The 27,372-nt window shown below is 44.9% G+C and overlaps 1 protein-coding gene across 2 annotated transcripts in view; it reads left to right on the top strand.

Annotated features, from left to right (window-relative positions):
• The window catches only part of IRF3 (interferon regulatory factor 3), a 238,924-nt gene that overhangs the window by 60,529 nt on the left and 151,023 nt on the right, over positions 1-27,372 (top strand). The gene's annotated exons all lie outside the window — the stretch shown is intronic.

The raw sequence follows: 27,372 nt of genomic DNA, 5'->3' as shown, positions 1-27,372 counted from the left end.
AACGCATACGATGTTACAACGTGTGGTAAAAAACATGCATACCATTACATCGCATGCGCTTTTACAACGCCTGCGATGTAATGGCTATCCACGTTGTTGTAAGGAAACTGAGGCTGTTTCCTCACAACGACGTGGACCTCCAACAACGCAGGGAGCAGGAACCGGGAGCAGAGATGGCGACGCTGGAACCATGAGGAAAGAGGTAAGGCTAATTGTGCTTGGGGTGGGGGTAGTGGTTTAGGGTAGGGTAGTGTAGTAGTGTTTTAGGGTTAGGGGTAGTGATGCGGTGGGAGTAGTTTGGGTAGTGCAGTAGTGTTTTAGGGTTTAGGGTAGTGTAGGAGTGGGAGTATTGTGGGTAATGCATTAGTGTTTTAGGGCTTAGGGTAGTGTAGGGGTGGGAGTAGTGTGGGTAGTGTAGTAGTGTTTTAGGGTTTAGGGTAGTGTAGGGGTGGGAGTAGTGTGGGTAGTGTTGTAGTGTAGTAGTGTTTAGGGTTTAGGGTAGTGTAGGGGTGGGAGTAGTGTGGGTAGTGCTTTAGGGTTAGGGGAAGTGTAGGGGTGGGGTGGGGTGGGAGTGGAGTAGTGTGTCTAGTGTTTTAGTGTAGTACTGTTTTAGGGTTTAGGATAGAGTAGGGGTGGGAGTAGTGTGGGTAGTGTTGTGGTGTAGTAGTGTTTTAGGGTTTAGGGTAGTGTAGAGGTGGGAGTAGTGTGGGTAGTGTAATAGTCTTTTAGGGTTTACGGTAGTGTAGGGGTGGGAGCAGTGTGGGTAGTGTTGTGGTGTAGTAGTGTTTTAGGGTTTAGGGTAGTGTAGGGGTGGGAGTAGTGTGGGTAGTGTAGTAGTGTTTTAGGGTAGTGTAGGGGTGGGAGTAGTGTGTTGTGTAGATGTGGGGGCAGGGTTGTCACTTAACTTGCAAACTTTAGCCACGAGTATAGCTTTACCACGCATGCCTTTGCGTTGTAATGGCATGCGTTGTAAAGTCATACTCGTGGTAAAAGTATGCGATGTAATGGCATGTCGTTGTCATTGACATCGCGTATTAATACCCGCGTTGTAATGGCACGTGTGGTATTAGAATGCAATGTAATGACATACATCCCTAACAAACTGTCATCAGTGTCACTTCCATCACACCCTCTCCATTCCTATTCCAAGGGTCTCCTTTCTTTACTACTAGTGGGTAAACCTTTCTCCCTCAATGGTGTATATTCTCCATCTCTTCAATTGTGCGTCCCACTGCGCATCCTGATATGCTTTTATTGCTTTCCTCATTCTTCCTAGACATTTTTCCTGTCCTTTGCCTGAGCTGCTTACAGCCAAGCAATCTAGTGCCTCAAACTGTGTTTGTCTGGTTCGAGGCCGTAATTAAGGCATCACTCCCCTCAACTGATACAATACCTCTTATCAAAATTAACCATAGCATGGAAAAGCCAAATATCCCTCTTTTTCATGAATCGTTTGCTAATTTAGAATCCTAACAAAATTGTGGAGCCCTATGTTCATGGCCATGTAATATGCTAGGGTATCTTCGGGCGGTGCTTCCGCACTCACTCCAGTCACTACTCTTCTATCTCCCCTATGCAGATCACGTAATACTTTAAAACATCACATGATTAAACCAACTTCCTTCGACTGACAAGACTCCTCTCTTTTACCTTCCTTCTGATCACCAACCTGTCCCAGCGCGGTGTTACACCAACTGACCTATCGCAGCGCGGCACACCCTGTGCATGACTTTTTTCCCCTCACGTTTTTCCCTGCAGTTTCCCCCTCTCCCACATCCCTCTTTCCACTCTCCCTCCTCCCCAGGGCCCCTCCCAAGATACACCTAATGGAGGCAGCATCAGCTCCATTTAGCAGGTTCAGACCAGCTCTTCCCAACTGCTGTCTTTGACCGCAGGTCTGCCTGACCTGACAGTGGCTGAGTAAGTTCCAGGTTCCCTCTGCCCACCAGTACCAGTGCCAAGGTCTCCTGTTCCATAGGAGCCTTGCCTGACTTTTTCTACCCTAGGCGTTTTTTCCCACCATTTTATTATTATTATTATTATTAGTCGGGTTTTGTAGAGCGCAAACAACCCTAAGGCCTCGTAGCGCTAAGTACCGTCATACTAAAAGAAAAGAAAAGATCATATGAACAGGTGGGTTTTCAAATCCTTCCGGAATTTTAAGAGGCTAGGTTCACTGCGAAGGGAGGTGGGCAGAGAATTCCATTCTTTTGCGGCGTTCCAGGAGAAGGAACGCCCGCCCCATCTGGTCCGTCTGATTTTGTTGACAGTAGCCAGGAAGGCAGTGCTAGATCTTAAGGACCTGTGAGGAAGGTAGGGTTTTGCCAGGGAACAGATCATAGTAGGGGCATTCTTCCACATAGCTTTGTGCATAAAGCAGAGAGACTTAAACAGCACTCTGGCCCTGACCGGAAGCCAGTGCAGTTTCCTAAGGGCAATGCTGGCTGAGTCTCGTTTATTAAGGCCTAACAGGAGACGAGCTGCAGCGTTTTGAGTTACCTGTAGCTTTTTGATTGTAAAAGCAGGGGCACCTAAGTATAGGGAATTCCCGTAGTCTAGGCGGGACAGAATGATGGCTTGAACCATTATTCTGCGGGCTTCTAAAGGGAGAAGGGGCAGCACCTTTCTCAGCATACGCATTAGCCCAAAGCATGTGGCAGAGAGAGTAGTAGCTTGCTGCATGAAGCTGAGGTTGGAATCGAGCCAAATGCCTAAGCTCTTTATATGGCATTTTGGTTGAGGCATAGGGCCCATACATGGTGGCCAGTCTAACAAAGGAATGGGAATGGTTGAGTTACCTAACACCATAAGCTCAGTTTTCTCGCCATTTAATTTTAAATGCGAGGTTGCCATCCACTGAGCCACTGCTACCAGGCAGTTACTTAGATTGGAAGGGGAAGAGTCTGCCTGATTCATAGACACGACTAATTGCGTGTCATCGGCGTAGGTTATTATGTCCAGACCGAATGAATGGACTATATCAGCTAACGGCTGCATATAAATATTAAAAAGAGTAGGGCTCAACGAAGAGCCCTGAGGTACACCTTGATCCAAGGGCCAGACTTTAGAGTAGGTAGTACCCTCTACTACCCTAAAAGAACGGTTCTCCAGGAATGACTGGAGCCAAAGCATGGCCTTCCCCGAGATTCCCATCTGGTTGAGGCGATGAAGAAGAATGCTGGTGTTAACGGTATCGAAGGCGGCACTGAGGTCAAGCAACATAATTGCTGTGGTGCCGCCTTGATCCATTTGCTTCCTGGCTAGCTCAGTTACCGCCAGGAGAGCCGCTTCAGTTCCCAGTTTTGGACGAAAGCCAGCTTGGGAATCGTGGAGGAGATGGTTGTTCTCTAAAAATTGAGTAATAACCGAGTTGACGTGTTTTTCAAGGAGTTTGCTGATCCACGGAAGGAGGGAAATAGGCCGATAATTGGCCATATTTTCCGGATCCAGTGTGGGTTTTTTCAGCAGCGCCTTAACCTGTGCAAATTTCCATGCAGTGGGTACTGAACCTGTGGAAATGGAAGTATTTAGTATGTTGAGGATTACAGGTTTGACTATATTCTCAATTTTTACTATCTGAGAGGGGGGGGCAGGGTCTGTGGGAGATCCTGATTTTATTTTCGTCATGATAACCGCAAGTGAGTTTTCATCCAGCAAAGGAAACTCAACTAATTTTGGAGTCGTGACGTTAGGTAAACTGGTTCCCATGTCCTGGGGTAGATTAGGTGGCTGAAAGGCGGAGGCAATTTTTTGTATTTTCCTGTAAAAATACTCAGCTTGGCTCTCACATCGAGCCTGAGCTTTACTAGGGTCAGCGGGAACCAGGGGAATATCAATCAGGAACTTTGCTATTTGAAAGATTTCTCTAGCGGAGTTGGAGGCAGTCAAAATTTTTTCCTCGAAGTATAAAGTTTTGATTCGTCTAATTTCTAATTTGTACTTTTTGATGGCTTCGAGATGTGTAGTTTTATCTACCTTACTACGAGAGATCCTCCAATTTCTTTCGAATTTTCTGCACGCCCTTTTTAGTTCTTTAAGATGGGGGGTGTACCAGGGTGAGCCCTTGGATTTAGTTTTTTCTTTAAGGGCCTTAATAGGTGCAATAGTATCCAAGGCTGAGCACAGCCATTTGGTATAATTCTCATATTGCAGTGCTGGGTCTGTTGCCCTTTGGGGGGGGGCAGCCGAAAGCAGGTTAGCCCATTGGTCTGGAGAGACTTTGGACCAGTCTCTTCCAGTTAGGGTAGTGCGAGGAAGGGGCTGTAATGGCGTCGCTGGAGTCCACTGAATGGATATTAAATAGTGGTCGGTCCAGGTAAGAGGTAATGGGGTCCCTACTTCCAGTCTGTTGTCGTTACTGAGAACACCATCAAGAAGATGGCCCTTTTCGTGCGTGGGCTCAAAGCCCTTTAATATAATCTGAAGGGCTGCCATACTATCCAAAAATGCCTTGGCCGTGGGGTTGTTAGGGTCCTCTAGGTGGATATTTAAATCTCCTAGTATAGAAAAGTAGGATTTGCTAACCACCAGGTTGGCTATTTTGGATTGGAGTGAATCAATGAAATCTCCTATTTGATTGGGGGGACGGTAGATAAGCACACCAGAAAATGAATCTATAGGTGAGAGATCAAGAGTAAATAGCATACTCTCACAGTTAGAGATATCAGCCGAAGAAGTTCTACAGCGGTAGAGGTTTTTGTGAAGGATGCCTAGGCCGCCTCCTCTACCTTCTGATATGTCTAATCTCTGCAGGGAGTACCCCATTTGCAGAATGGAAGTAATATCTGAGTCAGAGGCGTCTTTTAACCACGTCTCCGTCAAGAATACCACATCTGGCTCTTTTTCCTCCAACAGGAGAGTCATTTGCGTAGCATGTTTGGTCAATGACCGGCAGTTTAGAAGAAACATTTTGTAGGATTTGCCAGGATGCTTATCTTGATGGCTAGTGAGTGAGAAAGTACAGTGAGGGCAGATCCCAGAGGGAGAGTCAGGGAGAATGGAGTGCCGACAGGCATGAGTAGTCAGAGGCATTAAGTTTTTCAGTGTGATAGAATCATACCTCATCGGTCTCCTACAATCTGGTCCGCCTTGCACAGGGGGTATGGCCCCGGGTCCCGTCCGGTCGCGGACGGGCGCAGACGGGCTTGCCTTCGGCGCGCCGCCGGCGCGCCCGCTGCGCCCGCCCGCTGCGCGGACGGGAGATTTTGATGTTTATATCCACTGTAGGGGGCGTGAGGAGGGTGGGATCGTCGATCATCTAGACCGCGATCCTACCCCTACCCAAGATGGCGCCCAAAATGAGTTAAGCGCCGAACGCCTGAACTAGCGACCCTTGTCAGCTGGAGAGGGGTTAGGAGGCCGCCCTGGGCAACGTCGATCTTGCACCAGAGGTAGGACCAACAGGAGGCTTAAAATCGGTTCCAATAAAATATTTTACAAGTTTTTAAAAATTGCGCTAGAATTCCATAATTCCTGTTCGTCTTCGATAGATTGAAAGGAGCAAGAGTGCTCAAGGGCCCCCGGCTTCCGCCTCAGGGGTGAAAAGGAGTATAACAAATTCCTGCTGTCCTGCTCCTGCTTCTCATTCTCTTGTTTCCCCAGCGCCCCTCCTCCCAAGACCTACTTAATAGAGGCCACAGAGCGGCCATGGGACAGATAAGTGAAGCAGGCACACCAAAGGCAAGCACGTCTGCATCTGTCTGTGCCTGTCCGCACCTTGACCGTGTCCAGAACCTGGAACCGTGGCTCTCAGGACACCCTCAGATACTCTGCTGCCAATCTTCTAACCCTAGACCCCGGTCGCAACAACTGCTGCCCTCTTCACAGCAGGACCGTTCACGTATCTCCACTCCCACTTCACCTCCACTCTAGGACTGATCACCCACGCAGGAACCAGCACTACACTGTCATCCCCAGCTAAGACCACCCGGATCAAATCGGATGGCTACTCTTCAATGCCAGATCTCTCTGCAAACACACCACTGAAATTTCAGACACCATGTCCACCCTCACCCCAACATAAACTTCATCACCAAGACCTTGCTCACCCCAGCTGCAACACCAGATATCACCAGGGCAACACCCATCGACTCAAGATTAAACACCATGACTGCACCAACAGACGCGGAGGCAGCATCACAATAATATACAAGGAATCAATTAACTGCACCATCACCGATGACCAACCACGCCAATCATGGATGGCATGCAAATTCAACTCCGCACCGATGATAACACCACTATCAAAGGCACCCTTGTGTCCAGATGCCTAGGACCACGGACCAGACTCAGCCCAGTATTCCTTAATCCATCACCCTGCTGGCTATCAAATCCAAACACTACATCTTCCTGGGAGACCTGCAATTCCACCTAGACGACTCCACCGACTGTACAGCATTGGCCTAGTCAGCAACCCCACACACAAAGCAGGAGACACAGTGGACCCCATCTTCACGTCTAGCAACAGAATCAAGCGCACCTCGGAACTCTCCAGGTCCAACCACTCCATCATACACTTAACCTTCGCCGGACATGCCTGCACCGCCCCCAACTGACACAGTGCTCCCTTTTGCAGCTGGTCTAAGGTTACTCAAAAAGAATCGATTGATGCCCTCAGCACCACAGAGCGAAGACACCACCAACTTTTACTAATTTACAGAACTTCAATGGCTGGATCACCAGCGCCGCAGAAAAAGTCGCTTAAACCAAACCAGCCAAAATGCACAGACCCTCTAAACAAGCTATCTGGTACACCCTGGAACCAGCACGTCAAAACGCAAGTGCAGACAACTTGAAAAAAGAGGGCACCCCAGCCTGAACCACACCGCCCGAGCCACCTTCAAAGTAGCTTCCAATGACTACAATCAACAGATCAAAGCAGCAAAGAGCAAGGCCCTCACCCACCAGATCAACATCAAGGCCTACCAAACCAAGGAACTCTTCACCATCGTCAGAGAGTTGCCCTTCAGCCACCAAAAACTTGATCCCCTCATCACAAGACCTCTGCGATGCCCTCGACGACCACTTCCACAACAAATTAGCAACCATCTATAAGAACTTTGATCCCCAACCCTCCAACACCCTGAGCCTCCAATCAACCACCACCTTTGACCACCCGCTCACCGCATGGAAAATACTCAGTGCACCGAACACATTCACCCTTTTGAACTCCATCCACTCGGTAGCACCCACTGATCCCTGCCCCCACCGACTCTTCAAGTTCGGAAAGAGATGAGATCAGCCGCCAACTCACAGCCATAATCAACCCCTCTCTAACCACAGCCACCTTTCCCAATGCCTGAAACCACTTCTCAAGAAACACTCGGCAGACCCCAACGATCTCCAGAACAACCGTCCCATCTTCCTGCTCCCCTTCCCCGACAAAGTCCTGGAGAAGGCCAACAACCTCCAACTCACCGAACACCTGGAGAGAAATAACCTACTAAACCCCTCTCAATCAGCATTTAAACCACCAACAACAACATCAAGACAGTTCTGATCACCGCAAAAAACGACATCCACCCCCTCCTCTGCAGACGCAAATCAGCTCTCCTGATCCTGTTTGACCTCTCCCTGCCGCCTATGACATGGTCTCCCACCACACACTCTTCGACCACCTACGCCAGATTGGTATTACAGATGAAGTGCTCTTATGGATGGTATCCTTTCTCACAGGACACACCTAGAAAGTTTGCCTCTTTCCCTTCACTACGCAAGCCAAGCAAAACAATCTGCGGCATTCCTAAAGGCTCATCCCTCTGCCCAGCAGTCTTCAAGGTCTACATGACACATCTTATAGACATCGTCAGATCACACAACATCAACATCCTCTCCTACACTGACGACACTCAGCACGTCCTATAGCTCTATGCTGACCCTACCTCAACAAAGTCAAAGTTCCACAACTGCATGAAGAACATGTCAGTATGGATGATGGATAACCACCTAAGATGGTAACGCATGCCCTCATCATCAGCCAACCGGACTATGGCAAAGCACTCTATGCAGGTACCACCACCAAACTCATGCAAAGACTCCATATGATCCAAAACACAGACACCGGACTGGTCCTCAACCTGCCCAAGAGAACCCACATCACCAAGCACCAGGAGAACCTCCAGTGGCTCCCAGTCCAGAAGAGATGCTATTTCAAGCTCCTGATTCACACCGACAAAACCCTCCATGACCAAGGACACAACTACTTGAACCACTATCTGCACTGCCACTATCCCCCCAGGAGTCTCTGCTCCGCACACCTCGCCCTTGCACACATTCCTCGTATACGCCGTTGCTGCGCCAAAATACGCTTTTTCTCCTTTCTCAGCACCAAAGCTTGGAACACCCTCCCCCTCTCCCCCCCACCTCCGCACCTTGCCCTCACTGACCAACTTCAGGAAGGGTCTCAAGACCTGGCTCTGCCTATAAAACACGTAGAGCAAGCGACTGGATACACTTTTGGGTGACAAGCCACGCATTGTAGTGATTAATTGATTGATTGAGAGGAGTTTCTTGCTTTATTCATGGAGCACAGGTGTAATTAACAATGACCTTTGCTCAAATTAATTTGTTGGGGAAATGAGTCGATGAGATACAAGTAACCAACAAGTGCATAATCAATGTGAGTTTTACAGAAGAGAACATAATTTTGTAGTGTAACAACACACGCAGGAAGACCTTCTGCGACAGGGACCATGGTGTATACGAGGGATCACTGAAATAATATAGACTGCCAAAATATCGACCTGCAAAAATATCGTTGCCAAAATATCGACAGACAAAATATCGACTTTCTATCTACAAACAGGTAAGTACAAAAATATCGAGTACAAAATATCGTTAACAATAATATAGATGTAAAAAATATCAACTTTATTAAAAACAGTGTTAAATTAAATTAATATTAAATTTTAATTACTAAAATATACTTAAAAATACTTAAATTAAATTATAATAATTAAATAATAAATGAAAATAATAAAAATAATTTTTTACAATCTTATTTGTTGACCCTGAACCCTAAAATATACCCCTTTACCCAAAAACCCAAAACTGACCCTGAACCCTAAAAATACCCCTTTACCCAAAAACTAAAAACTGACCCTGAACCCTAAAAATGCCCCTTTACCCAAAAACTGAAAACTGACCCTGAACCCTAAAAATGCCCCTTTACCCAAAAACTGAAAACTGACCTTGAACCCTAAAAATGCCCCTTTACCCAAAAAACTGAAAACTGACCCTGAACCCTAAAAATGCCCCTTTACCCAAAAACTGAAAACTGACCCTGAACCCTAAAAATGCCCCTTTACCCAAAAACTGAAAACTGACCCTGAACCCTAAAAATGCCCCTTTACCCAAAAACTGAAAACTGACCCTGAACCCTAAAAATGCCCCTTTACCAAAAAACTGAAAACTGACCCTGAACCCTAAAAATACTCCTTTACCCAAAATTTATCAATATTATTTAATTACCAAATAATTATTAATTAACAATAACAATAAAGTAAATATATTAGCACATTAGCTGTAATTATTTTAATAATTAATATTATTTTTTCCCAATTAATTACTTAACAATAACACAAAATTATATATATTTAAATGTACTCTAATTAATGTAATTAACTAATTACAATTAATCAATTACCAATTAATTACTAATTCAAAATATGTACAAAATTATATTAATTAATTAACTAATTATAATTAATTATCAATTAATTATTAATTATAAATATTTACAAACATATATTATTTAATTAATTATTATTAAATTACTTCCCACCCTATTCCCCTATAAACCCACAACCCGCTACAGAATTACATAACGCAATTATTAAAAAAACAAAATCCATTTAATAAAATATTTTATAACATTAATACACACTTTTCACACATATTATTACATAAAAATACACTATAAAATATTATATATTATTAAAAATTCGATATTTTTGCTATCTATATTTTATACAGTCGATATTACTTCACTTACCTGAAAAACGATATTTTTGTAGTCGATATTATGTCCAGTCGATATTTTATCCAGTCTATATTTAAAACTCAATATTATGTCCAGTCGATATTTTGGAGTCGATATTTTGTCTGTTCACCGTATACGAGGTGACAGGCATTAGAAAATGTTTGGCTATGACATCAGGTCATAGATAGTTAACTTAAATACTTACAGCTGAACTCCCAGACATCAAAAAATATTATAGTGAGCAGATATAAACAAACTATGACTAGATTACCTATATTTCAATCATTTCAAACTTCACTGTCAGGAAAAGCTCATTTCAACCTCATTGTTCCGCAGAGTGAATCTAATACATATTTGCATGCTGGGCATCATGCCTTGAGTTAGTGTTTGGGTTCACACAATCTTGTTACTATGAATAGAAGTTTTTTTTGCACATTGACAATGAGATGACATTAACCTGAAGTCATGAATGCTGTACATCATGTCTGTCTTCATATTCTATTCCCTGCAGTGTCGTAGATAGAGCCCTTGTTCCCCGGGGCGATCCCTAAGTTTGCCGACCAGGGCCGGTAAGAGCAGGGGGATGCTGCTGGCGACAGACGCCAAAGGGGGCATTTAGTGATGCCGATGAGGGAGAATAAAGAAAAGAACTAAATGTACCTTGTGCTTGCAGCTTGTAGTAAATCATGAGCTGGAGACTTGAAGGTAAGTTCAAGAGGAATTTATTTCTGGCTTTTCTAACAGACGGTAATCCCTGCCTGCCACTCGTCTTAACCGTCTTCCTGGAATGGTCTGTCACTGCAGAATCAACCTAGCATTCTGACAGTCAACATTCCACTCCTCGAGACACATAGGGCAGCAGAAGATAAACAAAACATATCCCCATTCGTAATAATAAACAATACATGAGGAAAGCAACTGCAAAAAAAAAACTAATTAAGACAAGATAAATGTAAAATTAATAAAGTTTGTTAAGAAAGACAAACTAAAAGAAACTAAAAATCATCAGATAATATAACATTTGTTCCGGTTTAAACAATATTAATTCATAACAAAGTCATCAAATTTCTTTGGTACTTGGTGTAACCTAGTGGGTAAATGATGTTCAATATCACTAACACCACCACCCATCCCCATCCCTTTGGCAACAGAGAGGAGAAAACATTGAGTTAGAGAAATCATTTTTTTTGTACAAAGCCAATCTTCAAAAATTCAATTTCTGACCATTCTCTAGAACTACGTGCCATTTGTGAACTTCTTTAACTTTCATAGGGTCAGAGAATTTATTTTGGTTTAGGGATCCTTTTTACAGTAACAACAATCGGAGAAAGCCATTCTGAGACTTCTATTTGTTCGATGATATCTTGTTTTTGCATATCTAGTAACATTTCTTTGACCTCCTCACGGACTGCAATGGGAATTCTCCTAAGAGGATGTCTGACAGGGATGGCATCTTTCTTCAGTTTTATTTCATGGGTGTACCCTGATAATTTTCCTAATTCAGATCGAAAAATACCTTGACATTTGGTCAAAATTGATTCAAGAATAGAAAAGTCTTCTATGACCAAAACATGTTCGGGAGATCTAGAATCAATGATTATGTGTAAGTCATGTTGTTGTGTCCAACCTAGAATTGCTGGCCCATCTTCTGAAATATCAACTTTACCAATGGCTTTCCGCTCTTTGAATTCAAATTTAGTCTCCATAACACCTTTAATATCAATGGTTTCACCCCCATAACCTTTAGGAGAAACATCAGTAGGCAAAAGAATATAATCAGGCTAACATTCTTTAAAAATGCGAAAGGGAATGATGGTGAACATAGAACCAGGATCTACTAGAAGAGATAATGGAACATCATTCAGCCTAAACATTGCTTTTGGTCTTTGTAAGGTACCAATGACATTATCTTCAATACATAAGGACATTTCAGGAGAAATTGATTCATCATCAACAAAAGCAACTCTATTTTTCCTAGAATTATTACACACAGCACTTAAATGACCTTTTTTCCCACAACATTTACAAGTTTTATCCCTTGCAAAACTTCCTGCAATGTCTGCAGCATGATGTACACAACCACATCTAAAACAACCTTTGAATTTGCTTTTGTAATCATTAGAAACTCTCATTTTTGGTTTTACAGGTTGTTTGGGTTTCGTATCAGTAGGTAAGTCTTTTTTTAGAAACAACATTTACAGATTCATCTTTTTTAGTTCTAAAGAACGCATTTCTTGCATGCACTTATCGGATTCTTCTACTACTTTAGCAATGGTGATAGCTTCAAGTAAGGACGGGTTTTTAGCAGCCCAAAGTTTCTCCTGCATTCTCTTATTTTTATACTGTACAATGAGTTGATCTAGAATTAGTTAGTCACACATATTGCCAAAATCACATCTAAGAGCAAGTTCTCTTAATCTGGTAACCATTTGATCCACTGTCTCACTTCCTTTTTGGGGAATAGTAAAGAATTTGTGACGTTGCATGACAATATTAACTTGTTTTCCGAAATATTTTCCCAGTCTTTCCTTGGCTTCAATATATGGATTGTCAATAGGTTCACCATCAGCACCTAAAAGTTCTGGTAAAAATTTGAAAGCGTGTTGACCAGCTTTGCCTAATGAATTTAGTAAAATGGCTTTTTTTCCAGAATTCTGAAATCTAAGACCCTCTATAGCTTCCAAATAGTTTAAAAAAATGCCTATCACTCTTCCCATTCAATATTCGGTGTATCTTCCTCTATTAAAAATGAGGGAGGGGGAGTAATATTTTGGGAAGCAGCCATATTGGTGAGAAAGAATAAAAGTTATCAAAAACAACAACAAAAATAATGCTTGTGATAAACTGTAAATTACTGGGTTGTTTAACAGGTATTTCCAATATAAGGTGTGCAAATCACCGTGAAAATTGAACAGAAGAGTAATTTGCAATAAAGGTGTGCAAATCACCGTAAGTTCAATGGAAGAAAGACAAATGTAAAAATAATGCTAGACATGATCTGCTCATGTGGTGTGCAGATCACCATGCGTTGACAACAGTTAGAATATTCAATGCGTAAGCATGTGGCAGAGATCCAGAAAGATTTCCAGAAAAATGGTAGAGATGATCTGCTCATGTGGTGTGCAAATCACGTATGAAACACATAAATAGTTTCGTAAATGAAAATGAGTAAATTAACCGATGCGTTAGCGTATGGAAAACGGAGGAAATTCAATGCGGCAGGGTGACAAGACGTGTTGACGGAAGCGGTCAGGCTTAGCGTCTAGCTGTAACCAAGGAAACACGAGTGCGGACGCAGCTCAAGCGTCTCTATGGTGACGTCAAAAGCGTGAGCGCCACTCGAGCGTACATCCGGGCCTCAATCCTCGTCCACTGCAAAACGTCTCCCAAAAAAATCGAGGAGTGGTCAGAAATGTAAATAAAACAGTACCTTGATGAGGGTTCACCCTCGAAAGAAATCACAGTCAGGAAGGCGTTGAGGAAGCTGAATGCAGCCACAGCTGAACGTAGCCACGGAGAATATTTTGTGCGTCAGTGCGAATTGCCGCTGGAGAGTCAGAAGAAATTGAGCAGCAAGCCAGCGTCGCCAAAATGTAGTAAATCAGGAGCTGGGGACTTGAAGATAAGTTCAAGAGGAATTTATTTCTGGCTCCTCCAACAGACGGTAATCCCTGCCTGCCACTCGTCTTAACCGTCTGCCTGGAATGGTCTGTCACTGCAGAATCCTAGCATTCTGGCAGTCGACATTCCACTCCTCAAGACACATAGGGCAGCAGAAGATAAATACAACACGGCTCCGCTTAAAAAAAGTGCCATTCCCCCCCTAGCTTCACCACTGATTATCAGTGAATTCAGAAGCTACTTTGCAATTGAAAGCATTAAAACATTGAGAAAACTTTGAAATATGAGCATTTTGCACAGCTTCAAGTATGAAAACAACATCAGAACATCTACAGCTGCTTTCTTTTGGGTCCAGAGACTTTTCAGCAGCTCATGTGCGTGAGACTAAGAAATCTGTAAATCAGAAGGTCGCCTACACTTACTTTTCTGTGCTATACATCTTGTTTACACTCTGCTCATCTGTATATTGTAGGAAACTGTGATTCTGTTTCAGTACCCACCTTCCCCCACACACACACACTTTTTGCTGATTTCTAATGCACTTGGACTGAATATGCCCTGTGTCCCCGCTAATCAGGTTCCCAGTGCTTTGGTTCTTTCCAAAAAACGGTACCTTTGTTTCCACAATTGACAGACTTCTGGCCCCCATATAAGGCCCTTGTAAAAGGTACCACTGGTACCAAGGGCCTTTTGACCAGAGAGAGTCTCTAAGGGCAGCAGCATGTATTGTGCCATCCTCAGAGACCCCTCATCTAACACATACATCTTGCCATTGCAGACTGTGTGTTTTGGTGCAGGTAATACTAAATACACAACATAGCACACAACCCTATGTGCCATGCCTACAAAACACTGCCTGTCACACATCTAGCAGGCCTTACAGCCCTAGGGCAGGGTGCACCACATCACAGGTGAGGGCATAGCGTTGTCTAAGTGCATTCTCAGACATTGTTAGTGCAAGTAAGCCATAGTGAGTACACAGGCTGAGAATTTGTTATTACGAACTCCTCAGCTCTATGATGGCTTTACTGAATGCTAGGACGTTTGGTATCAAACTTCCCCACATAACAAACCCACACTGATGCCAGTGTTTGATTTATTACAAAATGCACTTGGGGGGGATCTTAGAGATACCTCCTGAAAAACAACCAACTCTTCGGTGTGCAGCTTACTGGTCTGCACCAGCCTGCCACTTTCAGACATGTTTCTCACCCCTGAGGTGTGGGCCTTGTGCTCTTGTGGGTGAGAAACAAAGCCTGCTCTTGGCGGAGGTGCTTCACACCTCCCCCCAATCAGGAACAGCATTCAGGGCTGTGAGCCTCAAAGGTTCTTGCCATTGGTTCTGCTAGTCAGGGCCTCTCCAGCTAGTGGAAATACCTGCCCCCTGACCAAGCCTCTAATTTTGGCGGCAAGAGCGGCAGGAAAATTAGTAGTCAGGAAAGGTGTGTTGCCTCTCTGCCATGACCACCCCTAAGGTCTCCTAGACCGAGGTGACCCCCTCCTTAGAAAATCCCCCACTTTGGATAAAGGATTTTAGCCACTCAGGTTATGGAATGCCCCCTACGAGGGGGCCATACAAAGGGTATAGTCACCCTAAAGGTAAGTAGACCATTAGCTACTACTTGGCAGTGCCTGTTACACCCCTAAATTCAGTAATTAGGGGTACCCCTGAACCTTGATTTTCAGATTCCTGCAACCTACGAAGAAGAAGGACGAAGAAGACGTCATGCAGCAAAGCCTGCAGACGACAATTGACTATTATTGTAAATGTAACCTCTCCAACCGTCCGCCCCAATGCAGCTGGTGGTGCAGTACCTACCTTGGTCTGACCCTTGCCCAGTGTTGGTCCAAACCCCGGAAGACTAGATGTATTAGTCGAGTACGTACCTGTAAATGTGCATAACCATTTTCCTTACATAGGATTGAATTGCCTTTGTACCTATTGCACTAAATGTCTATCTCTGTTATCTGCTAAGACTGGTACTGTTTGTTTGACATTACTAAAGTCTTTTAATACTCATGTAAAGTACGTCTGTGCCTTTACAACACAATATCTACTGTATTTGAAAAGGATTGCTATTCTTAGAACTGTTACTTACATGCAACTGAGTTCCACATGCTTCTAAAATAAAATAACAAAGTAATAATTTTGTATACAAAACAATTGGTCTTGGATTCAGTCTTTGAATGTGTGTAATCATTTCTTGCCTGAGTGTGAACACAAAATGCTGAGCACAGCCCTCTGATAAGCCTAACTGCTCAACCACACTACCACAAATAGAGCTTTTAGCAATATCTACTTAAGCCTCGTACTATATATGCAGATGAACATATCTACTATACGCCGTAGCCTAATGCAGACATCGACATCTAGGTGTGCCTTTAGAAACAGCAGACCAGAGGAGGCGCCAAGTCATCTACTTCCACTTACAGGCAGGTGTTTGAACAGCAGCAAACAGGGACCCAAGTCCTTTGGGCGGATACTGTGGCAACCTAGGAGGCTAGGGTGGAGGGGGCCCCATGAAAGGAACCTCTGTCACTAAGCAATGAGTCGCCTTCCACCCTCCACCCCAATATATACCTATAGGGAAAGGTGGAAACTCTTTCTTCCAGAATGAAAGTAAATAAAGTCTGAGAAATGGGTGCTCCGGGTAGCTTTGAGTTCCACACCATATCATGAAGCATACAGCCTCGCCTCAATTTACTCATTGAAGCAATTGTGCAGCTGCTACAGGAATAAGAGCAGGCACTCCTAGGGTGTGGCTGATGGGTTTACTCCCTGTACTACCTCACCCCCAAAAAGGAGAGAACTCTGCAGCCTAGATCTCAGGCTGTTGAAATGGTACATCCTGTTAAAGCGCTTTCGCATGACCATCCTGCAAGATATCATCCCGCTGATCTGCAGAGGGGATTATATGCAGCCCTTGACCTCAGGGATGCATACTCCCCCATCTCCATACACGTGAGGCATCATGGTAATTGGCCAAAATTACCAATTCAAAGTTCTTCTCAATGGGGTTCACTACTGCCTTAAAGATGCTTGCATATGTCCAACGGTAGTAGCTGCTCATCTGCACAGAATACCATTGAAGTCTTTCATTATCTAGACAAATAGCTGATTAAAAACAGCAGCACAGGTCAATGCCTAGCGCACACACAGACAGCAGTTTCTTTGTTACACAGACATGGTCTCAGCATCAGTGCCAAAAAGTAACACCTCCAGCCACAGCAGATTCAGAACCATGTTCACCTCTAGGCGGAGTGACTGCCAGGAGTGTACAACAACTTTGCAGACTAGCTATGCTGGACACATCAACAAATCCACAAATGGGAGATCTATCCTCCAGTACTGCAAAAGCACTTTTGCTACTGGGGCACTGCAACCATCGCCGCGTGGGCTTGTATCTTGTATGTTTAAAATTTTATATCCAAAATCACAATTTCTAACAATCATAGTTGATATTTTTTTAAAGAATTTATTGGCTGATAAATGGGATCAAATGGGATCAAATTTCTTTTCAGTCATCTTGAAAATCACGATTTTGGTCAAAAGCTTTGCGCCATGACAAAAATATTCCACAGCAAAAAGGAGGCATTTTGTCTTAATTTAGGATTTTGTCTTAAGTTAAACGTAAGACAAACTTAAGTTATACTGGAGTTTAACGTAAGACAAAATCCTAATTTAGGACAAAATCCTAATTTAAGGCAAAATCCTAATTTAGGGCAAAATCCTAATTTAAGACAAAATCCTAAATTGAAACAAAATCATAATTTAAGAATACATGGGGTCATATGTAGGTAGCTGAATACCGGTCGGTAACAGCCGAATTTCGGTAATTTTGCCATTACCGACCAGTACTCAGGCCATTGAGATGTAGGATGTCAAAAAGTAAGGATTCGGTAAATACCGAATCATCATTACCGAATTTATATTTACTGAATCGGTAATTACTGAGTTCTAATTTACCAAATCTGTTCTGAAACGTAAAACGAGAAAAGCTTTGTAGGTAAAATTTTAAATACCGAATTTCATGAAATTCGGTATTTAAGAGTCGGTTTTTAACACCAACTGGAACCAGGTGGTAATCATCAACATGGTATATAAGAAATCCCAAAATGCAACAGTGTGATCACTATGGCGGCTTTCTACGTCATTGCAAGGCGGCTACGGCTACAGGCAGCAGGAGAGAGGATCTGGAGGCGGGAGGAGCAAGTCTACAGACAGCGGATCACACTCTTCCAACTGACTGAGGCAGAGATCCATGAGAGGTACAGGCTACACCCCCACACCATCCTTTACTTGATAAGGGACCTGCACCCACTCCTGGAGCACCCAACACCACGGGCGCACGCCATACCACCACATGTGCAGGTGCTCTGTAGCCTACATCTCCTTGCATCTGGCAGTTACCAGGGGGTGATAGCTGCGGTAGGCGGGGTGTCCCAGAGTTGCCTGTCCCGGTTCTTTAGAAAGTTCCTGGATGCCATGATGCAGAGAAGGCACCACTACATCAGCTTCCCAAGCACACAAGCGGAACTGCAGAAAACCAAGACAGACTTTTACCAAATGGCACAGTTCCCGCACGTCATAGGCTGTGTTAATGGGACACACATTCCCATCTGCCCTCCTGCAGCCACAGAATACATCTACAGGAACAGAAAGTCCATCCACTCAATAAATGTGCAGGTGATCTGCGATGCTGGCAACATAATTACCGACATTGTGGCCAAATTTCCTGGGAGCAACCACGACTCCTACATATTCCAGAACAGTGAAATCTACACACGCCTTGCTGCAGGAGAATTTGGGGAAGGATACCTGCTAGGTAAATAACTGTGACACACACTGATAGATACTGCAGCCAAAAGTCTTTTTAAGTATGTAACTAGTGGCACTCTCATTCCCACCTTGGCGATAGCGCTTATGGTGTGTGGTCCTTTGTCCTCACCCCCTACCTGAACCCATCAACCCGGAGTGAGAGAAGTTACAATGTGGCACACAGGTCAAAACGCATCGTTGTGGAGGGCAGATTTGGACTATTGAAAAGCAGGTTCCGCTGCCTCCACAAAAGCGGAGGTGCATGTCAGTACACACCCATGATCTGCTGTAAAATCATTGCTACCTGTGCTATGCTGCACAACCTTGCTACAAAGAGAGGTACAGAAGTTGAAATAACTTATCATGAGGACATTGATAATGGCCTTGAACAGCCAGAGCCCTACGCAGCAGGAGCAACGCCAGCAACAGATGGGAGACTGAGACGGGCAGAGATCAAACGCAACTATTTTTAAGTAAGTCAGAAGACACAGCCAGGCTTTGCATGTGCGTGACGTAGTTTAATGAGTGGGCACTACGTCAATCAGCAAATGGCACACCATGCCAGTGAAATTGGCGACTACCAAAATTGGTAATCACGCAATACTTCACCCAAATAATGTTCATGAATGTGTGGGCAGCATTAATGCTTCCCCCACCCACTACAGTGCTGGGTGCCTGCAGCTGGCTTTCCACACTGGTTGATCCAGGGCCCGCAGCATGGCGCCTGCTGCTCCTCCGGGTTTCTGGTACAGGTGTGCTATTGCTGCTCCTGCTGGTGTTGTCTTCGCTCTCCCCCACACCTAGAGCACCAGCGTTGGCTGACTGGGTAGTCAGCAGCAGTTCCATAGTGGATGTCACCTTCCCCATCCCCCTGGAGACATCTGTACAGCAGTGAACAAGCCCCTCCTGCATTGCCACAGAGCGCCTGCATAGCAGGGAAGTGGTCGTTGCCAGACGGTTCACCGCCTTGGTGTGCTGCTGTATATACTGCCTCTCCCTGCGCCTTCTGGCCCTGTCCTCATCAAGTTTGTCGCAGAGTGACATCATGGACTGGGACATGTCCCGCATTCCCTCTGCCATTTCCCTCATGCTCTCCGCCATGGAGATGATGCCACGGACTATGCTGCCCATGTTCTGATTTAAGTGCCACATCTGTCTCTGCACTGATTGTTTGGCCTTCCCCTGCAGGCGCTGCACTTTAACCATGGTGGCCTCCAAACCGCCGAAGACCCCCTCACCCTGCCGAGTTGTGCTGCTCTCCCAAACCCTACGGCGTCTTGCCCCTGTGTGCACACCCTTGGACGTGGACTGCAGCCCAGCATTGATTGCCTCCAGTGTAGCAGTTGTGGTGTCATCCTCCCTTTTGTCATCAGAGGACGTCTCCATGACATGGAGAGGGGGTACAGCATGCCTCCTGGTCCTTACCACTACTGATGAATTTGAGGCTGATGAGGCTGACTGTGCTTGTGAGTCCTGCTGTGGTGATACATTCAGCACTGGTGATGCTGGCTGTGCAGTTGTGGCTGACTCTGGTGGTGAAGCTGCCTGTGGTGTTGGTGCGGGTGGTGGTTCAGTGCTGTGGCCTGCACTTGTGCAGGCATCCTCAGACGTTCCCTTACGGGGTGCCCTTCCATCCTTTTCCTGTGCTGTCCTGCGCCATGACTCTCCTGTGGACAGATATGGACATTAGCTCAGTGGTGCTGCAACCCTGTATTTCACTATTAAGTTACAATCTTGTCACAATATATCAATGTCCTCAACTGCTTCTTAATGATGTTTGTGGCATGCCTTGTTGTTTTGTATGATGACTGTCATGATGGGTGTTTCAATGACTACCTCTCCCATGATGCATTGCTGGTGTATCCTAAAACCTGTACTGGAGTGTGAGTCCCACAGCCCCATTGGGGAAGGGGAACAGGGAAGGGGGTGGGAGGATTGCTGGGCATGCTCTTTACCTTGTTTAGTTGCCGCTCTGGCTGAGCTGCCAGCATCCCGATCCCGAACACACACTCGGGCTCCAGGGTGGACTCCACCAGCTGCTCCAGCTCAGTGAGGGCAGGTGCCCTTCTCTCCTCTCCCCCTCCCCCCCCCCCCTTTGTAGCACTGGCCTCTTTCTTCTGTGCTGCCAGCTTCTTTTTGGTAATGATCCTGAGATGATACCAGCGTTTTTTTAAATCATCTATCTCTCGTGGACTCACACCTATGGAGTTAACCTTCGCCTGGATTTCCAGCCAGGTCTTCCGTTTCACAGCCTCTGCTACCTGCAGAGACTGTTTCCCAAAAAGCTGGGTGTAGAGTTTGACCACCTCCTCCACGAGCACCTGAAGCTCACTTGTGCTGAACTTCAGCTTTCTTTTTCTTTCACCTCCTTCCCTCTGTGAATCCTGGGATGCCATCCTGCAGTTCTGCTCAGCTTGGCTCAGTTGCTCACAGCTCTCCAGAAGGTTCTGATTGTCTGCACCTGCATGGGTGTGGCCACTTCCTGGTTGTGGGGTGAATGCACAGGATTGGTTGGCTCCTCAGTAGCTTGGTTGTGGGGTGGGGTGGATGCACATGATTGGTTGAATCCTCAATTGCTTGTATTTTGAATCTCCGATTCGGTATTTCCCATTTATTCCTATGGGCCTCCAGGCCCATAGGTATTTTTTTTTTGTTGTTGAAAGTTTTATATAGCGCGAACAAGATCTTTGCAGATATCAGAGCGCTTTACAAAGAACGGGTGCGAACAGGAGAGTGAGTAACAGGCCAATTAGGCGTAGCGCATTTGTAGGTAATAAGTGGGGTAGGTACATGAGGGAGCATAGTCAAACAGGTAAGTCAATAAAGCTAACAGTACAAATAGGTGGGAGCAAAGACAATCATGTAAATCGATAATACAAGTAATACAAATAAGCAAAGGGATCGAACAAGTAGTACAGCTCGGTGCAGAGTCTTAAAGAGTCCGAAATAATAGTTCAAGTGTATTTAGCCATGAGGATAGCTTTTACTTCTTTCTTAAAAAGTGTAGTGGAGGAGATGAGCCTGGTTTCAGGAGGGAGTGAGTTCCAGATCCTGGGTGCCATTCCTGAGAAGGAGCGTTTATAGGTTTTTTCCTTCCGGAATCTTCGAGGCTTCAGCAGAAGATTGTTTGCGCCTCTCGTGTTTCTAGAGCCGCCAGAAATTGTCAACTTCTGAGTTAGGTAGCCGGGTGAGCTCAGGTGTACCGCCTTGTGTGTTATGCAGGCAATTTTCAGATGTATTCTGGCTTCAAGAGGTAGCCAGTTCAGGGATTTCAAGTCAGGGGAAATATGTGAGTGCTTTTTTGACCCAGTGATGAGTCTCGCCGCAGCGTTTAGAGAAGCTCTTAGAGGTGCGGTAGTAGTTAAGGGGAGTCCGCTGAGGGCGATGCTGCCATATTCTATTCGTGGGATGACTAGTGATTGTACTGCAGTTTGGAAGTCTTTGGCTGGGAGGAAGGGTTTAAGTTTCTTAAAGGTATTGATTTGGAAGTTCGCTCCCTTAGTTGCCTTGCTGATATGTTGCTGCATGTTGAGATTGGTGTCAAGTGTTATGCCTAAAGATTTTGCTGAGTCCACGATGGTGGGTTGGAGATTGAGTGCGGTTAGGTGTTTAAGCCAGATTTGCGTGGTAGAGATCTTCCCTGGAGGTGAGATCAGAAGGAACTCTGTTTTCAGAGCATTGAGTTTGAGATGATTATCGGCAAGCCAGGATTGGGTGCTTCTGATCGTTGAGTTCAGGAGCAAAATGTCTTTGGGGGATTGTAATTTGAGATAAAGTTGGGTGTCATAGCCGTACATGTGAAAGTGTACATTGGATGCTTGTAGCAAGGTGATGAGAGGTTCCATAACTAGGTTGTATAGAGTTGGGGATAGGGAGGATCCTTGGGGGACGCCTAGCGATACCGGTATTGGCGAGGACATCAGGTTGTTGCTCTTGAATTTCTGCGACCTGTTGTGTAGAAAGGAAGTGAACCACTTGTGAACAGTTCCAGATATACCCATTCTTGTGTTTAATAGTTCGAGTAAATTCTCATGTTTAACGTTGTCGAATGCTGAAGAGAGGTCAAGAAGGATGAGGAGGCAGGTGTCGTTTTGATCTAGGATTTGAAGTGCGTCGTCAATTATGTGAGTCATAGCAGTTTCTGTACTGTGCCCTGCTCGGAAGCCTGATTGATGAGGGTTGAGGAGATCAAACTGATCAATGTGTTTAGTCAATTGTAGTTTTGCGCATTTTTCCAGCAGTTTGGTGAGAGTGGGAATATTGGTAATGGGACGGTAATTGTTCAGATCAGAGGGGTCGCCTGTAGGTTTCTTTAGTAAAGGTGTGACTTGTCCAACTTTGAGGGAGTCAGGTATGGTTCCTTGTTGAAGTGAGCTGTTGATAATTTTAGTCCAGAGTGGGAGAAGCAAAGGGGTAAAGTCTTTTACAGCGTTAGCAGGAAGGGGGTCCGTGAGTTTATTGGATGGTTTCAAGGTGCTGAGCAGTTTGCCAATTTCTTCTTCAGAGTAGGTGCCAAAGGATGACCATGAAGCATTGTTTTTTGGTTCAGTGGGTGCTATGCAGTGGGGTTTGGAGTAGAGGCTTGCGTCAATGAGGAGATCACTCTTTATGTTGTCAGTTTTTTGGATAAAGAAAGCGGAGAATTCTTCACAGGAAGGTGCTTCGCGCACAGTGCTGAGTGGTTGGGGTTGTTCCTTGGATTGAGTTCTGATTAGCTCAAACAGTTTTCTCGGACGGTTTTTTGCTTGGTCGAGCTGGAGGCTGAAGAAATCTGATTTTGAGCGTTTTATTTTCCTGAAGTAGGCGTTTCTCTTTTTCTTCATAGTTTTTAGGTGCAGTGCAGAGGGAGCTGATCTCCTGGTGCGCTCTGCCATTCGCATGGCTCGCCTATCCTCATTGAGACTCCCGTCGTACCATGGATTGGAGATTTTAGTGGGAACTCTTTGAGGTCATAGCGTTGAGATAGTGGTCAGTCAAGGATTGAACGTCCGTAGCTCCGGTAGGTGGAAGTAGGAGATTGCAGCTGTTGGGAGGCAGAGAGCTCGGGTTTAGTTTTTTCAGGTCTCTTTTCCAGACTTTGGGCTTGGAGGATTGAACCGGGTTAAATTTAACCTTTTCATTGATGAAGAATGTGACAATATGATGATCTGACCAGTAACAGGGTTGGATGGACTCGAGTTGGATAGAGTCCTCTTTGGAGATGATAAGGTCGAGGATAGAGCCTTTCTCGTGGGTCAGGCTGTTGCATATTTGAGTGAGGTCAAGGGCATTGAGGACATTTTTAAGACTATTTACCACTGCGTCATTGCGATCGTTCCAGTGGAGGTTGAAGTCGCCAAGGTATATTTGGGTGAGCTGCCGTCCGGAATTTGTTGAGATCATATCCATGATTTGTTGGGAAAAGATGAGGTTGTCCCTGGGTGGGTGGTAAATGCCGTGAAGAGAGCATATTGGTTTACCCTCACTGATAATGTTGAGGCAGATGTATTCGTAGGATGTTGGGGATGGTAGGGAGGTGGAGTTGACTTTCAGAACAGAGAGGTTGTTCCTGTAGATGCATGCGATTCCACCACCTATTTTGCCGGACCTGTCAAGTCTAATGATGTGGTAGTTGGGAGGAACCAGAATATCCATTATAGGTGTAGAAGATTCAGTTACCCAGGTTTCAGTCAAGATGATTAGGTCAAGGTCCAGTGTTAAGATGAGATCAGCGATGGCAGTGGAATGTTTCGAGGCCGATCTGCAGTTGAGGAGAGTGCATTTGAGCCAGGGTGTGTTGATGGTGGTAGAGGGTTCTAGAGAGAGAGGGACTTTTCTAAGGTTATTAGGGATGGAGATTCTGCTGTTTAGTGTGGGGAGTCTAATGGGATTTGAGTGTATTGTGGGAATGGTGAGGTGTGTAGTGGATGTGTGATTTTGGGGAGCTGGGTCGTAGGAGCGGAGGAGGGTGAGTGTGTCGAGGTCCGAAAGAGGGTTGCAGGGGCGACGAGGGCGGTTTTTGCGATTGCGAACAGGGATTGAAGTCCAGTGAGGGGAGTGTTGAGTGAGAGAGTCAACCGGAAGGGTGGGGGGCATGTTGGGAGGAGAGGTGGAGGTGGGTGAGGGGTGTCTGGGGTGTGTGGAGAGTAGTTCTTTGATGATGTGCATGTCTTCTTTGACCTGGATGAGGGTGGCCATAATCTTGTCCAACGTGGGGTAGGTGTTGGAGGTGGGAATGGAAATCAGGGGTGAATGACTGACCAGGGAATTAGCGTGCAGGTGGGGGAGTGAGCTGGTGTTCGTGAAGGGCTCCGTTGTGTCAGTGTACGGGATGGTGTTAGGGGGGAGAGAGGGTTTAGGCGGGAGGGGTGTGGATAGGTAGGGAGGAGGTTGGTGGTATGAGTGAGGGCATAGGTGGTAGACGGAGGGAGCACGGTGGAGGATGGATGTATGTTAGTGGTGGTGGGGGTGCAGGAAGGGGGGTAATGGGGACTGAGAATGGGGGGGGGGAATGGGATTGGAGATGGTCCTGTAGTGAGGCAGGGGAGTTAAATTAAGAAAGGAGGTGTGTTCTGCGTAGTTAGTTAGAGGGCAGTGGGGACTGAGAATGGGGGGGTATAAAGGGTGGAATTTGTCGTTGTGCGTGTCATTCTGGTGCTGAACTAGGTTAGATGTGTTGTAGGTGGGAGCTGTGATGTCAGGGGTGCGAGGAGTGGTAATGGTATGCGTGGAGGTCCGAGGGTTGGTAGGGGGGGTGGGGGTGCAAATGGTGTATGAGGGGGAGAGATCTGTGTCTGTGTTTGAGGAGTGAGGGGTGGGGGTGCGAATGGTGTATGAGGGGGAGAGATCTGTGTCTGTGTTTGAGGAGTGTGTGGTAGCTACCTGGTGCTGAACTAGGATAGAAGGGTTGTGGGTGGGAGCTGAGAAGTCAGGGGTGGTAGTTGTGTCTCTGAATGAGGAGTGTGTGGTAGCTGCATGGTGCTGCACTAGGTTAGAAGGGTTGTGGGTGGGAGCTGTGAAGTCAGGGGTGGTAGGACTAGAGGTGATATGGGTGTAGGTCCGCGGATTGGAGAGGTGCTCTTTGAAAGTGGGGAACAGGTTGTCTAATAGTTCCAGGTTCCTGTCTGTGGATTGAATTAGGACAATCCCGTTATTGTAGGTAGTAATGGTGGCTCTGCCTGGGAAGAGTTGGGATGGTGTGATGTAGAGTGTTAGCCCATGAGCGGATTTCCTGGTGGTGGAAACGGTGAGTAAGGTGAGGAACGCTTTTCTCCATTGAGCTCTGCGTATGGTGTGGAAGATGAAATCGGTGTTCAAGGAACCATTGACCGGGGAGAAGTAGGTGTCAGCAAAGGGGGTTTCAGGGTGGGACCTCAGGAAATTGTGTTTAAAGCGTTTAACGGCTTTTTTGGTGAGTACGGGTGGGTAGTTGATTTTATATGTGTGTTTACCGACGGGATCCATGTTGGGATGGCGGTATAGGTAGGTGTGGGAGGGTGAACAATAATGATATACAGGAATAAGAATACAAATGCAAACAGTGGGTTACCTGGATCAACAGTGACACTAGTGAGCCACTAAAATATATGAGGTAGCGATCAGTGCGTTAAATGAGAAAAAGTGAAATGTGCGCAGGTTACAAAAGTGTACAAAATACCAGTAGAAGTATAATACTGTTGTTGTACGGGACCAAAATACAAATGCAACCAGTGTACGGGAAAAAAGTGAAATGGGTGCAGGTTACAAAACTGACCACTGTAGGGGAAAAATGGGAATTACTGATTCGTAAATACCGATTCGGTAAATACCGAATCTGTAATACCGACTATTACTGATTCGGTAAAATATACAGAATTTTCTCCATCCCATTTACCGATTCTGAAATACCGAATCGGTAAAATTCGGTATTTTAGAATCGGTAAATAGAAATTACCTACATATGGCCCTAAATGTCTTCTGTGAATACCAAAAGTTGTAAGTTTAGGATTCTGTAGTAAGTAAGTTTTGTGAATCGGGCCCTATGTTTCCACCAAACAAAAATGTTAATGTTTGTTCAGTTGCATGTTATTGTTTGTTCTTTGGAAGTATTGCATGGAAAAATAATATGTCATATTTATAAGGTTCTTCTGCTGTGTTTCAAGGGGTGAAGCTGGAGGTCCGCCTATCATCAGGAATTCACAGAAGCATAATGCCAGTCACAGCTGTCATGCTTTGATTTAGTTTTTAGACTTTTCAAAACTGTTGTGTTGATAGCATTAACAATTTATTAAGTATGTTGTTATTCATTACGTCTGTGAAGAATAAGCACAATGTAGATGTTTATAGTATGGCACCATACTTATTACAATTTAAAGACAAATTAGTACGATATAAAAATACGATATAAAAATCCAAGATTCATTCTTCCTCTTATATCATAGTTTTAAATTTCCCACACTAGGCAGTCTGCAATGGAAAGAGCATTGCATAATTTGGGTTTTATAGGAACCCCCGAGATGCTTTGAGCCGAGTCTAAGAGTTTCTCCATTATTTCTAAGCTACTTCAGTAAACAAAAAATGCAAAACAGAAGCTGAGAAAAGCTAATGCGTGATCAGTCTTAGAAACCAAAAATGGCAGACAACGACCAAAGTTTAAACACACTAAGACGGACTTTCTTTTCTTGTCAAACCGGAAGCCTGGCAACTTGCATTCCTTTCACAATTAATGTTAAACAAATATTAGCCAAGAAAATAGGTCTGGCTTCATTGTGCACACAGGCATTCTATTATAACATGCATTGCATTAACCAATGCTGTTGATCAAATTAAAAATTGCATTATTGGCTTTGCCAATGTTGGAGAACAAGTAGCATAAAAGAACTACTTTTTGTATATAATGTTCTTTTGAATGCCCCTAGGTGTCCCTCCTCGATCTCTTTCTAGATAAGGATACTGGGGATACTTTTTTAGCCTCAACTGCCATTTTGGTTAGCAA

This window comes from Lissotriton vulgaris, chromosome 7 (genome assembly GCF_964263255.1).
Source record: "Lissotriton vulgaris chromosome 7, aLisVul1.2, whole genome shotgun sequence".
NCBI classification, from domain to species: Eukaryota; Metazoa; Chordata; class Amphibia; order Caudata; family Salamandridae; genus Lissotriton; species Lissotriton vulgaris.
Note: the sequence above shows the minus strand (reverse complement) of the source record. Positions and strands in the feature narration are given on the sequence as shown.